This window comes from Macrobrachium nipponense, chromosome 4, assembly GCF_015104395.2.
Source record: "Macrobrachium nipponense isolate FS-2020 chromosome 4, ASM1510439v2, whole genome shotgun sequence".
In the NCBI taxonomy this organism is placed as follows: Eukaryota; Metazoa; Arthropoda; class Malacostraca; order Decapoda; family Palaemonidae; genus Macrobrachium; species Macrobrachium nipponense.
Window position 1 is genome coordinate 118,496,002 of NC_061100.1, and position 15,000 is coordinate 118,511,001.

The 15,000-nt window shown below is 35.6% G+C and overlaps 1 protein-coding gene and 1 long non-coding RNA gene across 8 annotated transcripts in view; one reads left to right on the forward strand and one right to left on the reverse strand.

Moving 5' to 3' along the window:
• The window catches only part of LOC135211094 (uncharacterized), a 496,052-nt gene that overhangs the window by 447,960 nt on the left and 33,092 nt on the right, over nt 1-15,000 (reverse strand). The window lies entirely within an intron of this gene.
• Nucleotides 1-15,000, forward strand: part of LOC135211096 (uncharacterized) — a 666,357-nt gene that overhangs the window by 432,561 nt on the left and 218,796 nt on the right. For all 3 annotated transcript variants that reach the window (XR_010313618.1, XR_010313620.1, XR_010313619.1), the window contains one exon: nt 6,248-6,358. This is a non-coding gene — a long non-coding RNA (uncharacterized LOC135211096). The remainder of the gene's footprint in view (nt 1-6,247; nt 6,359-15,000) is intronic.

Below are 15,000 nucleotides of genomic sequence, written 5' to 3' on the forward strand. Positions count from 1 at the left end.
CTTATCTAATGATCCTGTCTATCAAGGAACAAAGGGTTGCTGGTGTTACCCATTCATATCTGCATGAATATTATGTTTGTAGTGTAAAGTGAGCTCATGCATCGTTGAAAATGTATGATTACGAGTAGTGATGTACTGGAAGCATGGCTTCCTAATTTTACTGTAAGGAAGGAACTTATTTATCTTTTGCCATTATGTTTTTGTGATAGGTGCATCTCATTAAGTCAGGCAAAATTCCTCCACAGAATTAAGGGGCACAGCAGCGCTTGCATAAATCTGACGGAGCGTTCTCTTACCTCGGACATTGTCGTCAACAGTTGCCTCATATGTCTGAAAATGAGAAGCTTGTATCACACTTAAAAGCTTCGTGCAGCATAGAAATTCATATTCGGTATTTTTTGCGACTCATAGGAGTACAACTTAAGCTATAGCTTAGTATTTTGGACATGCCCGATTCCGTGAATCATAGATAAAGCGTTGCACCAGCCCTCGTGTTTTTGTGTTCTCAGTAAGACACTTGACATTAGGTTTGCTATTTTCCTTGACTGAACCGGGCTTTCTTCTGGATTCAGATTGTTTTGACAATCCCCAGAGAAAAAGCTTATTCGAGAGTCAAACACAAGAGTAATGTGGGATATTTTCCTTTCAAATGCTGATTTCCCAAAGCTAAGGAGAACATAGAAGTTTATGATTTTCATGGTCATGATAGCTGTATTTGTCTAGGATGTCTTTCATTACCAGAATACGATAATAGTATAAAAAATATTAAATTTCTAAGAGGATCTAAATAATGTCATGTCCGTGAAATGGCTCCATTGGTATCTGAGTGAGTGGCTGCCTTAATTTCATATATGGAAAATATTAGGCAGAGCATGTGAACCTTTACAACTGGCCATTGAAGAAGTAGCCTTCCAATCAGTTAGCAAGAGATTAACATGTACATTTAGATCCGACTTGGATAAGTTTTAATAGGTGAGCCATTCTAGGTTAACCCCAAAGAGGAATATCTGCCAAAGTAACCTGCAAGCACCAGGCTTTATCAGGTGAATTTGATTTGGGCTGCAAGGATATGGCCTCTCTTAATTTCAGTGCGTTATTCAAAAGAGAACATGTCACTCCAGGGAGAATTTTCTGGAGTTTTCAGTGCTGGAATGTCTTGATCCACAGTTACTACAGCAAAGAGTATTTTCTTAGTTATATAGTTGGCTTCACCGATACTATAAATTATATTGCTCATCGGGTTTGATTTCTTTATTTTTTGTGATGGGACCAGTTCAGAAGGAGGAGGTTTCCGATGTGGATGAAAAGTGCAAGGGAATGAGTTACAATGAAGAAATTAAACTGTTTAATAGATGAAAAATTCAAGATGATTAAAATCTTGGTGCTTTACTAGTTTCTAAAAGCTGATTTAGAATAGTAGTGAAAGTTACTTTTGTATCCCAAAATTATTATAACGAAATGGGGTTTATTTTACTTCTGTAGACAAGTAAAAGCTTAAGACATTCCCTGGAGGTCATGTTGTCCATTGAAAGCCCTATCTGAACGTGGCGGGGTGTGTTTGAGATTTTATCGTTTGCCCTTACCCATTTTACATGCATCCTGTGCTTCTCATTGCAGCCTTTACTTCTTTCAGTAGCATACAGGAAGGGTGAGGCAAATCCCATTCACTTCCATTGGCTAGGAAAACATGACTGATATTGACAACAAACATTTCAGTAATGTTTATTATCAGTAACCATCAATCCCCCCAAAATCTTTCACAGGTGTAGGAAAACTGCATACGATGACGTGATCTAGTTTCATCATTCGTGCCCATTAGAAATGTGATTTTACAAGTTAAAAATAGGTTTACCGATACTAGAAAATTTAGAAGCTCTTTGACAGTTTCACATCAGAGACAAGTATCCATGAATTGACTATGTGGTTTAGGGGAACCATTCGTCTATGAATGGAATAAGTAAGGTCTACTGGGGTTTAAAAGCTAAGGGACGGACGGCTAGGGTTTAGAAATGTCCGGCTTTCGATACCAGAGGCACGTGTCATTTTTTTTATTGCAAGGTTCCTTTCTATCATTTATATAGTCGTATAGTTCCGTGAGTAATGAAGGTTAGAATAATATTTAGACCGCACAAGTAAATAGCGACCATTTGAGCAAATAGCCGAAGATACGCAAACCGACATGGTCCGAATAAGGATAATGCAGGTAGATAGTAGTTCTGCTTTTACACCTGCGTTGAAACGTACTCGAAACTTTTAAGTACATTTTCTCTTCACGTGTAATAATAGTGATAGTAATGAGATTTGTCATTATAACGAGGACAACCGTATTGAAGGATCTAGATAAAAATTGTGATTGAAATCACGAGATAAGTTGTAAGAAATGTAAACAGATGGGCCAGTAAAAAGAAAAAAAAATGAAATATCCCTAAGCCTAGCAGCAGAGAAACAAGACGAAATGGAGGACAGAGAAAAGAGGAAGGGGTAGAAGCGTCCTTCTTTGCCTTCAAACAAAACCATCCCTTCTCTTCCCTGAGCGGTAAAAATGAGGCCCGAAAATATTTACTCTTCCGAGACTTCCTTGTCACTGGATTATTTTTGGAAACATGCAGTGTCTATATGCAGGAAGTTTTAGTTTGCTGAATTTTCCAATTCATTCTTGAGAAATTTACATTGGAAGCTGACGAAAGATTTTTTTTTTTTATTTCATTTGCCCTGGATATTTGGCAAGTCTCGCTGATTCAGATCTTGACAGAAGGATTGATGAATGATAGAACGTCAGCCACAGGCTGCGTCTGGTGCAAGTTTACGGCCCAAGGAAGGTATCACTGGTATGTTTAATCATGTGGAATTATTGATGGTAGATATGATGACTAGATTTTGTAACGGAATTTCAGAGAAGGAATTAAATCACAACTCTCTGCAAGGCAAAACAAAGTTATTACAACATGAGAAGCAATAATATTAAAAAAGAAAACAAAAAACTTGCTGAAATTTTCCATAAGGTTGCTTTTACGGTAAAGATTTATGCAGTGCAGGTTGTCGTAAAAGGCGTTTACATTAACCACACTTTTACAGCAGATGATTCTGTCTTTCTATAAGCAAATAGAATTCCTATTAAACATGAGAATAGCATCAACTTTTGCAACTATGCACACATCATTATCATGTATGATAACAATTTTAGTCTTGAATTCACAATGTTTCGTATTAGAGAAGCATTATAAAATATGAAAACCTACTCTAAAGCAAGTAAAATCCATGAAGTGTTGTGTGTGTGTGTGTGTGTGTAGAATAGGGTCCTAACGTGTTTGTTGTTTTGTTTTCCTCGCCTTTTTGACCTAGCCGTTAGGAAATTGCAATATGCCGTGATGTTAGACTTATCTGATGAGCGAGCCAAGAGCCAAGCGATTTTTGATGCCTGTCATCATTGAAAGACTTGAACTGCGATACGAGAACTTACGACCCAAGTAATCTTAACGCCACTTTTGAGTTTTTAGTTTCTCAAGGTATGGCATGGTTGGCTTTTGTTGATCTGTGAAGAATTGAACTAACGATAAACACTGGAGAAACTTGGACTACATAAAGCTAAAGGAAGAATGCCCGTCTGCCTCATATAATATAAACTTTAAATAATTTTGGATTGTGATAGTTATCTCTCTCTCTCTCTCTCTCTCTCTCTCTTCTCTCTCTCTCTCTCTCTCTCTATATATATATATATATATATATATATATATCATATTTATATATATATATATATATAATATATATATATATTATATATATATATTATGCGTGTGTGTATCAATCTGTCTTTGTTTATTCATTGATGTAACTATTCCGAGTAAAAGCCTGTGTAATTGGATGATGTAATTTTCCAACCAACATTGTGTTTGTTGTATACGTGCCGTTATATAATATATCTATATATATAGTTATATTATATATATATTATATATATATATTATATATATAGAGAGAGAGAGAGAGAGAGAGAGAGGAGAGAGAGTGAGAGAGAGAGATATGTGTGTGTGTGTGTGTGTAGTATGTATATATACTAAATTCCTGTCCATTCCAAACTCCAGAATCCTATGCATTCTATTCATTCTCCCTCTGAACAGCACTGCTTGTTTGTGAAGAGCGTACTGCCCGCCCCTCAATAGATAAATATGAAGGTGTGACGGAAATGGCTGGGGCGCATTCCATGGGAGCCAGCCAAGATTCTGGTGGATCCTTTATGATCGACATTTCGCCGCAGAATGAATGAGTTGTGTTTGTTGTTGTTGTAACTTCCTCCGCCTCCACTTCTTCTTGGCGAAGTTAGCGTAAACACTGAATTTGAATATGGGGGCTTGTTTATTTGCTGGTAAAACCATGTGCAGATTTTTTGTTTTCTTATTCTGACCTCTACTGCTTCTTAACGATTTCTGTTTATTCTCTGTTTCTCTCTAATATATATGTATATAATATATATATATATATATATATATATATAATATATATATATATATATATATGTATGTATTTATATATATATACTTCAGTTATTTCTGTCACGAGACTAGTTTATCCTTCTCTTTCAAGTTTGCCTTTGCATTTTAGATCACGGAGACAAAAGTAGTAGCGAGCCACTCCAGCGTATTTATATAATCACATATGTAGGTATCCATGTTTGTATCCCTTACAATAAGTGTTTCACATTTTTTACCTCTTTTTGAGAACCATAGGGTCTATTTCAGCAAAGCAGTGTCGAAAGATTTCTTGCTTATAGAGGATTCAGGTTTGTTTCAATGTGGGGCCACGCTCCATTCAAAGAGAAAATTATTAGGAGATGAGTAAAACAGTGTGGGTCATTAAAAAAAAGCCTCGTTGAAAACTTCGTATGTAGTTTAGGCTTACGCTTGTTCAAACAATGGACACCGAGGCCAGAATGGCCGTCAATAGAGGTCAGAAGATTGTCATGTGAATAGGAAAAAAGATTTCTAAAAGGTTCTTTCATGAATAACCTAGGTTTTTACGTAGTGATAAATAGGAAAAAATTGTCGTCATATCCCTGTAAATTTATCAGGATGGCTTGGGTGGGCAGCGTTGCCCTATTCTCCCTTGCTTCTGCCATCCTGTGACTAGGTAAGGATATGAGGTTACCCAACCACTCGGCTTATGCCTAAGAAATTATGTAGAATAAGAGGATGTATGACCCACACTTATCTTACGTCCTTCAACCTCTCCCCAACACCACTGAAATCTCACCAACAAGTACATGTCACTGTCCACTTTACTCCGCATCACAAATGAAAGCCCCGAGATCGATCCCGTAAGAGTAAGTTCGTTGCCCCCCTTTTTGACATAAGCAGTGTACGAGGCACCTGTTTGTTATTGTTAGTTAAGTGTATAGGTTGCAGCCCAGGCAGAATGGCGTAATGTTAATTAACTACCTATTCACTCTAAAAATGGCGACAACCGTATGTCTTCTCCGTATACATACAGAAAAGAAGAGTTTAAATATACATATATATATATATATATATATATATATATATATATATATATATATATATATATATAAATTGTTTGCCTCGAAGGAAAAAATGAAAAGCTTTTCATTTTTCCCTTCGTGGCAAAACCTTTATTTATACATAGCATCACGTTTTATATACTTCGTGATCAAGTTATTCATATATATATATAGTATATATATATATCTATATAGTATATATATATATATATATATATATATGTGTGTGTGTGTGTGTGTGTGTGTGTGTGTGTGTGGGTTTGCGCGCGCGGGAGTGTATGACTGGGAAGATTGATTTCCTAAGATCACGAAAATTAATCAAGGCATGTATAATCTTAATCCTTTAATTTCTAAGGAAATATGCAAGAAATTCAAACTTTAAGGAAGACATCTAAGAGACGTGATAAAGGGAAGCGGTCCCCCGATTGACTTATAATATTTAACCTGTTGCTAATGAGGGTTGGACTCCGCCTACAAATCCATGTTTCCCAACATTTACTATGTTCGTATGTACTTTCTTGCTGAAGATGGCTTAGCAATAAAGCCGACATTAGGCAGGCCAGATATATATATATATATATATGTGTGTGTGTGTGTGTGTGTGTGTGTATGTATGTATGTATATATATATATAATGCTATGTGTGTATAAATATATATAATGGGTGTGTCTCTATGCAACAGTTTTGTCACATTTTCTACATAACATATATTTTCATATCCTTTCTTCTTCCAGGAGCTGGCTGTGAAGGTGTTACCCATCTAAATCTCATTAAGTATTTTTGGATGGGTTGCTTGTCTTATACCATTCTTCAACAGGGATGCGACACACCCAACTAACTCTCAGGTACGTGAAATGTAATGTCATGAGATGCTCAACGAGTTATATCAGAATATGACCATAAATCCCCTGTTTGTAATGCAATTTCGAACACAAGTTCTCCCGCTAGTCAGGCGACACTAAAATAATCGACCAGTACCGGGATGATATATATATATATATATATATATATATATATATATATATATATATATATATATATATATGTATATATATATATATATATATATATCTGTGCATGTATTATATTATATATAATATTTGGAATTAAGCATAGTCCTTATATAGTTTATACGAAGTAAATGTATTTGTCCGAGTCTGCAGCTTTACAAAGATTTATAAATGGAATTACTGGTTGGAACACCGATATTACTCTCCCGCCCAGCGTTGTTTGTGCGTTGCCGTTTGAACCATTTTAGGTGAAGTTTGATTGTTTATTTTTTGTTTCAGACTTCTGGCAATTTTATCTAAGAGTCCATGTTATTTCAAATAATCACTGCATTAGGATATCCCTGTCTTACATAAGAATTGTTCTTCCTCTTCAGCATACAAAAGGTGCCAGAAATCTTTGGTTACGTAGTAAAATATAATGATTTGTGTGAATTCTTTAAGGAAATGTAAAAAGTAGGAGAAATGTTAACTGAACTGGCAGAAGTGTAGCATAGCATTTGAGCTAATAAGTTTCATGTCAAGAGTTATGGAGTTGTTGGAAATGTGCACCGGCATTGCTTTACAAGTCATATAATTCTCAGAACGATGTTGACACTGTTCTTTTTTCGGTAATGGATTACGATGATGGAAGTTAATATATTAGTAGGCATGACATAATGAAATATTAAAAGAAAATATCTGTTGAAAACTAAATTCCCCCTTTTGGGGGGCTAAAATTACTCATTCATCCTGACTCTCTCTCTCTCTCTCTCTCTCTCTCTCTCTCTCTCTATGTCCAATTTAGCCTGTATGAAGCAATGTTTGTGTGCTTTTGAGTTGATGTTTGTAACGCATAGTTCATGCATAACTCAGCTGGCAATGAATGAGATCTGTGTGTTATTACAGTAACCTGGCCCAGCTCTCTCTCTCTCTCTCTCTCTCTCTCTCTCTCTCTCTCTCTCTCTCTGGGCACATCCCCCTTTCCCACGCATAGAATAATCACTAAATGTGTGTTCAGGCAAGACAAAAAATCAAATAAACTATAACATCTGCCTTTACAAAGCGCCGCAGTCAGATGCGAGAGGACAAACAAACGCATTTGCTTCGGAGCCTTTCCCTCGGGGAATGTTTGAGTAATACCATCATTAGAAATAGCTTTAACGGTGGGTGTCATGTTGCTTTGGGTCCCTTTTAAGCAAGGCCAGTTGGACCCTCGAATTATGGGGTCCGTGAAGGTGTTGGAGAGGGAATGCTTTGCTTGTTGCGTTCAAGGTCCCTTGGATGTTATAGGTTGTATTTCGCCATAACAAAAGGATTATTGTTTGCCTTAGTTTCGTTAGTATGTTGTTTTTGGTGTAATTGTAGTTGTACATAGTAGAAGTAGTAGTAGTAACAGCAGTAGTGGTGGTGGTGGTGGATATACACAGCACAACGCCTTTAACTTTTTCTGTCACGTTCCCGGTTACATAGTACTGTCACCCATCTAACTTTTTTCTTTTATCAGTGTGGTGTCTTTCTTTTCCAAATAAAGAAAATTTTCAGCCTTCACTAAATGCCTTGTTCTACTCATAGTTTTATTTAGGACGAGTTATTTTTTTTATCTAATTATATGAATGGTCTGTATTCCTTGGACAATCTTGTCTTTAAACGGTTTGTGCGTACTGTTGATTTTTCTTACATTTACAATGCAACCTGTTACAAGTACTATGATTACAAGCTACGCAGCGGGATCCGCGGGCCTAATGTTAAGCGCGGCTTTTAAAGAGGCAAATAAGATTCAAATTATGGGTATGTAATTGGCATCATTTATCTGATTCAAATCAACAACTTGCGAGGCAAGCATGCCAAGGTTCTGAACCGTCTACCATTAGTATGGCAAGAGTCAAACATTTTCGAGTTTTTCAGTGATGCTTATGCGTTAAAATGAAATCTAGAATTGATAAACAAATAAATCTCAGTATCACTTATGAAGGATGAGCCTGTGAAGGATGAATAGTTTTACAGTTGGAGGAAATTGTAATTTGCAAGAGCAATGAGCCTGTTATTATAATGAATTTTAATATTAAGCAATAAAAGTTATGATTATCCCGAGAACAGGAACTCGTGATGAAGAAGATATATGACTCATCTGGTAGTATATTTTGCAATGACAGAAATTTCCAATGAAAACATTAGAAACAAAACTACTGTTGCCGTACGATGTTTTTTTCCTATATTTTCATTTTAAGACAATTGTTTGATTGGTCCTTTATGAATATAGGAAAGAGGGAGACTGAAGTGTGGTGCTCTGAAACAGAGACCAGAGCGATGGAAAAGTATCAGGTATTGAGAAGCATCTGGAATGTATAGTAGTCCTGATTCTGCAAAGAAAAACAAAATGGATTTAATGCTTTACAATAAAGGCAGTTCTTAGAACGGTGTCGATTGAGGTTTTTTTTTTCTTGGTGAATGAGTTGCATAGAAACGAGTGAAAGCGAATAAAAGGGACGAGTTGAAGCGTATAAGATTTAGAATACTTAGGAAGGAAAAATGACATGTATGTATACCTGTATGCACCATGCAGATACAAGCATATACACCTGTTCATGGTTACACACACACACACAGAGGCGTGCATGTACATCTACTTGAAGCCGACACTTCTGTGGGTACTATTTTCGTAACCAGAGCAGTGCGGGTGTAGTAGGTGCTTCACAAATGACTGAGATTAATGACTAAAGCTCTTAGCACTTACCTGCCTCCCTCGGCGCTTGTGTGCTTGTCTGAGTGATCATATCCTTTTAGTCTAGTTGCTTTAGTGGCCTGTCCTTTACAAGAGCTGGAACTAAGGAGTTTAGGCGTTTGGAGGCAATGAATAGGCTTAAGAATCTCTCTCTCTCTCTCTCTCTCTCTCTCTCTCTCTCACACAGTGGAAGTTCGGAAGTATCTTCACATTATTTCCAGTTATAAAAAACAAAGTTGAAATCTGTGTTGAGCGCAATAGTATCTTCTTTCGATGTTAATTAGGAAAGTTATAATCAAACTTTCAAATACAATTAACGAAGACATGATTCCATGGAAAAGCATATAGTTTTTTTTTTAAACACGCGCACACACATATTACACACTATGTATGTATATATATAGATTAAATGTATATATATATATATATATATATATATATATATATATATATATATGTGTGTGTGTGTGTGTGTGTGTGTGTGTGTGCGTGTGTTTTACGAACATTGCGCATTGTCAGTCCCCAATATTTGGATCAAGAAATTGAATACATGAGAAACATAGGGAAAGATTTATGTTATCCTTCACATATATTAGATATTTGTTATAATAAAGCCCACAAAAAGTTTTATAGTGTCAGTAACACGAAGAAAGATTCTAGGTACTAATCTCCTTATAATCCCTATCAGTCACTTATACGACCCATCCTTGTCATCTCAGTTTCTCATGTACGTCAGTCGGTCTGCTAAATATAGGACGTTGAATCGAAATATGTTGCAGCTACTCCAGTTTCTCTCCCCTTCGTGGCTTATACTTTTATTTATGAATTTATCACGTTCCAAACTTTCGTGATTCAATTATATATATATATATATATATATATATATATATATATATATATATATATATATATATATATATATATATATATTATATAGTGAATGTGTGCCTAAATATCCATTTTCTTCTGTATCAGTATCTTTCAGTTAGCCATTTGTAAATTGTCAGCGACCTAAAATCGATTTCACTTCGTTCTTAAGAGTTGCCGTAAAAGTAGCAAGTCAGCTTTAGAACAGATTCCTGAACATTATTAGGAAAATGGTATTAAATAAAAAGGTAGCAGCGTAATCTTCTTAGGAAGGGTTTAAATGACCAGTTTTGTGTTTCCTGTCTTGTGTGTGTGTGTGTGTGTGTCAATGTGCGTGTGTTGTTTGCACGCTTTTGCGTACGTTGTTCTATTGAACATGACAAAAGTTGAAACCGAACTTTGTTAATACCTAAATCAGTTACTTCTAGCAAAATGTTTGCTTGTAGCAAATTTTTACTTCTTTCTTTTACTATCGTTGTTTTTAGATTGTCATTACATTCTCCGCCTCAGAGATCTTGGGGAAAAGGCAATATTTACATTAATAAATTAGCATAATTATATCCTAAACTGTGCATTCTGTGATCAAACAATTTAGTCACCTGAGATTCTCTCTCTCTCTCTCTCTCTCTCTCTCTCTCTCTCTCTCTCTCTCTCTCTCTCTCTCAAAATGATTGAAGTGTGTATCAATATCTAACATTGTTAGATTGACCTATAGTGATGCTTTGAATACCAGGAAGTTGCTCTCTGAAATGAAGTTGAAATAATATTATCGCTCTAAAGCGCAAAAAGCATCGTCATTATCTGACTTTAAGCCAACTGGTCTTTGAAAAGTTAATGACCTTAATTGGATTTACCTGTAGGTGTTGCACCAAGGGAATGTTAATTACAGTGCCTTTGATTGATGCGATTGATGTAAGTGTGATTTATATGCATTCATACTAAAGAATGACATGGGCAGTCACATCTGAGTATTAAAAGTATAAAAGGAATATATGTATATATATATATATATATATATATATATATATATTTATATACATTTTATTTTGGCACGTTCTTCACTTTTCAAAATAATTTCTTGAATATATACTCGAAAGTATAGTGGATAGTGTAAAGTATAGTATTTTGTAAAGAGATAAAAGGATACAAATCCAGAAAGAAGAAACGAGATTTATGGCCCAAATACAAGTTCCTTGGCAGAGTAAAAACTTGACTCATTAACAGTTTATGAACGTAAAAAATATAAAAGAAGGCAAAACTGAGGTTCGTATATTAAGGCTTACTAACTGTGATTCAAGTACAAGCAAATGACATCAAAGATACTGCTTGATATAAACTGGCAGTATATTCAAATAGTCTGTGTGTGTGTGTGGTGTGTGTGATGAGGAGGGTGATTATCAACTTCTTAGATCTATTCAAGTACAAGCAAATGATATCAAAGATACAATGCATGATATAAACTTGCAGTATAATCAAGTAGCCTCTCTCTCTCTCTCTCTCTCTCTCTCTCTCTCTCTCTCTCTCTTCTCTCTCTCTCTCTTCTCTTCCTTCTTCTCTCTTCTCTCTTCCTTCTCTTCTCTCTCTCTTTCTTTCTCTTTCCCTCTCTTTCTCTGGGATGAGGAGGGTGATTATCAACTCTTCAAAGATCTCGTAGGTGATGTTATTTTTTAATAGACTCTCATTTGAAAATTGGATTTTTATCATATTTGTAATCCATAGGTTTCAGTACAGGCCTTTCTGTCTGCGTTTAAATAAAATTTCTTGCATATAGTAGTTGTATGATTGCAGGTTATGAGAATATTTAAAGGTATGCATGGAAGTTATGTAAGGTTTTGAGTGAGATTTACCATGAAGACAGTAATGTCAGCGTCCACATCATGTATGCTAAATCATCGTGGTAATCTCTCTCTCTCTCTCTCTCTCTCTCTCTCTCTCTCTCTCTCTCTCTCTCTCTCTCTCTCTCTCTCTCTCTCTCTGCACGCACACGACAATGGCCTGTCCAGCACCGAGGCTTCCCATTCCTTATTTGTGAAGAATTAGCCCTTTCAGCTGTTGCCATTTTCCTTCCATTCAGACTTCACAGAATAATTAGATACTTTATTTTAGATTATCCTCTGGGCTAGGTACAGTTTTGTGGGTCAGCTGTGCTTTCGTGATCTAAATACCACCATCTCATCCCACCCATTTATTCATGTTTATAAATAAAGAGAAAGTTTATAGAATCGCCCATTTCATCTCCATTTTTCTTATACACTTTTCATGGGGCGTAAAAAGATGTCATTTTGCATGTCAATGCAAAATGCTTTAACCAGTTTGGCGTTTAAAAATTGTACATGTGAGGTGAAAGGCTGGCAGATATAGAAAGACAACTGATACATTTTTGCATAAATATTGCCTCTCCAACGCCAGAAAGTAATTTTAATTAAAATCATTATTAAAGGGAAAACCAGTATAAGAAGCTTTTCAGCTTAATCAGTCTGTTTATTTTAAGAATGAGAATAATATAGGCAACTTGAATTTTTGTCGGTAGTTCAAAAGAAACTTCGTCTATAGGGGAAAAAAAACCTTAGTGTCTGCTCTTGTACGTCTTTACGCACGCGTAGGTCCTCTCTCCTCGGTACGTTTAATGGTATTACTTTTATTTTTGTTGCAGTGGTCTAAAGTGTTGGCGTAACTAGGCGTAACAGCTTGTTTGGCATCTTAGCATTTCTTGATAGTGGATCTCTCTCTCTCTCTCTCTCTCTCTCTCTCTCTCTCTCTCTCTCTCTCTCTATATATATATATATATATATATATATATATATATATATATATATATACACGTAATATATATCACTTAAAGGCAAATAAGGTATGTAATACATACCCATTATAAGCGTTCCCCATTAAAGCCTGTTTGTCGTATTTAAAAATTGATTCTGAATCGTTCGAAATGTGTAATCTCTGTCAGCTTGTTGTCCAAGTATTTGCATGTGCATTCTGTTATTATGTTCCTAATCCTCTTTACTATTATTAATATTTTTTATCTTGGAGGATCCCTCTTCTCATTAGGATGAATGAATAAGTGCGCATTTGACTAGATCCCAACACGTTAAAGTATTTTCGAATTTCAGATACTTTATTCAGTCATGACTCAATCATGCCACATTTATTTTATTGTAGAGTTTCCGTCCACATGATCATTATTGCGTGCGATAAAACACAGTGACACCTGTTTTATTTACTTGTGTGACCTTCTTCTTGATTTAGCAAATGACTTAAATCTCCTTTATATGGTAATATAAAAATTTACATAAGGGTGTGAAAGTACTCTTAGGATGTTTAGCTGGAAAGTGCACCAGCTGTCTTCCCAGCTGCAGTAGAGTATGAAGAAGGGAATAGGGGGGGAAGGGGAGGGGTGGGAAGGTGGGAGGAGGTAGGAGGAGGCTGCGAGATAGTAGAAGGATGTGAGGCTTGGACTCGATGGATCTTCTGTGGAGATGAAAGGGAGATGGAATGAGTGGCAGAAATACATGAATAGGAATTGAAGACTGACAGTGTACTAGTGAATATAATGACTAGATTTGTATAACGAGACTAATATCTATTTCATTTGTTAAACGTGTCTCCGTTTAAACTCATTGTGCATAATGGAAGTTGAACAATCCTTTCTCTCTCTCTCTCTCTCTCTCTCTCTCTCTCTCTCTCTCTCTCTCTCTTTAAGAGAGATATAAACTTGGATGGTTGAATTGATGGTGCATAAAGATACAGTTATGTACAAAGAAATAGACCTGAGAAGTTTTATAGATTGACATATGTGACTTAGATGTATTTAACAAAATCAAATATACTTTGAATTTCATTAAAGTTTTCAAACAAGAATTCCTCCATTTTTTGTGTTTATGAAATAAGAACATTTACAGACAGCCCTCCCGCTGACCAGCCTTTAATAATAAGAAAAAACGCTACTGAGTTGTGAAAATGCTTGGGTGACTAAATAAAAGTTCTTCAAAGAAAGCATAGCATTCGAAAATAAGAATACATGCAATGAACAAGTCAAAAGATTAGAGTGAAAGAATTATATGAAGAGAAGATAGGAGGTGGGGTAAATGATTTCAAGGAACAGATAACTGATAAAATAGTCGGACTTTATGAAGGTACCGGAGAAGTCGGTGCTTTAATCACAAGACATGAGAACCGGTCTTGAGTGGTTGATTGAGATGACTGGATGTGGAAACGAATGCTGCCACTAAACTATTTGATTTAACATGAAAAACAGAGTAAAAGCTGCGAGTGCAGACATAAGCTATTGTAAGAAAATTCAATTTTCGCAAAAATAAAGAATGAGGAGAAACGGAATAATTGATAATTATACAACGAGAAAATAAATTGATTGAAGAGAAACATTTATGAAAGTGATTTTTAATATTCTTATTGCTTTACATTTAACTATTCATCAACAAGAATGATCCATTGTATTTGAAGACACATACGTCTTCATAGGTATTGCAGCATTTGCAAACATTTATTTTCAAGAAGCTTTATAAATTTGAAACGTACCCAGGATTACAAAGCCGAATGTTGTGAATGCAAGACAAAGAAGAGAAGGCATAGCGATGATGGCATACAATTGATAAACCTTAAACCATTCTCCACCAAGATTCTTCTAAAAATGTTAAAATGATTAATCTTTTTCTAGAGAGACATGTCTGCTTTTGCACCACACATTTTTTTGTGACTATCTATGCACGAATGTCTGCTGTACATATGCTCGTGCCTGGCGGAGGTATCTGTTTTGTTATTTTGTGATCTACCGAAACATTGTTCTCGTTAGCAAAGGATAACTATTAGGATAAAAAGCTAGCAGGCTTTCAACGAAATAAAATTTCTTAGATTACATGGGAGCCGTTTGTAATTACTAGAAAAATGA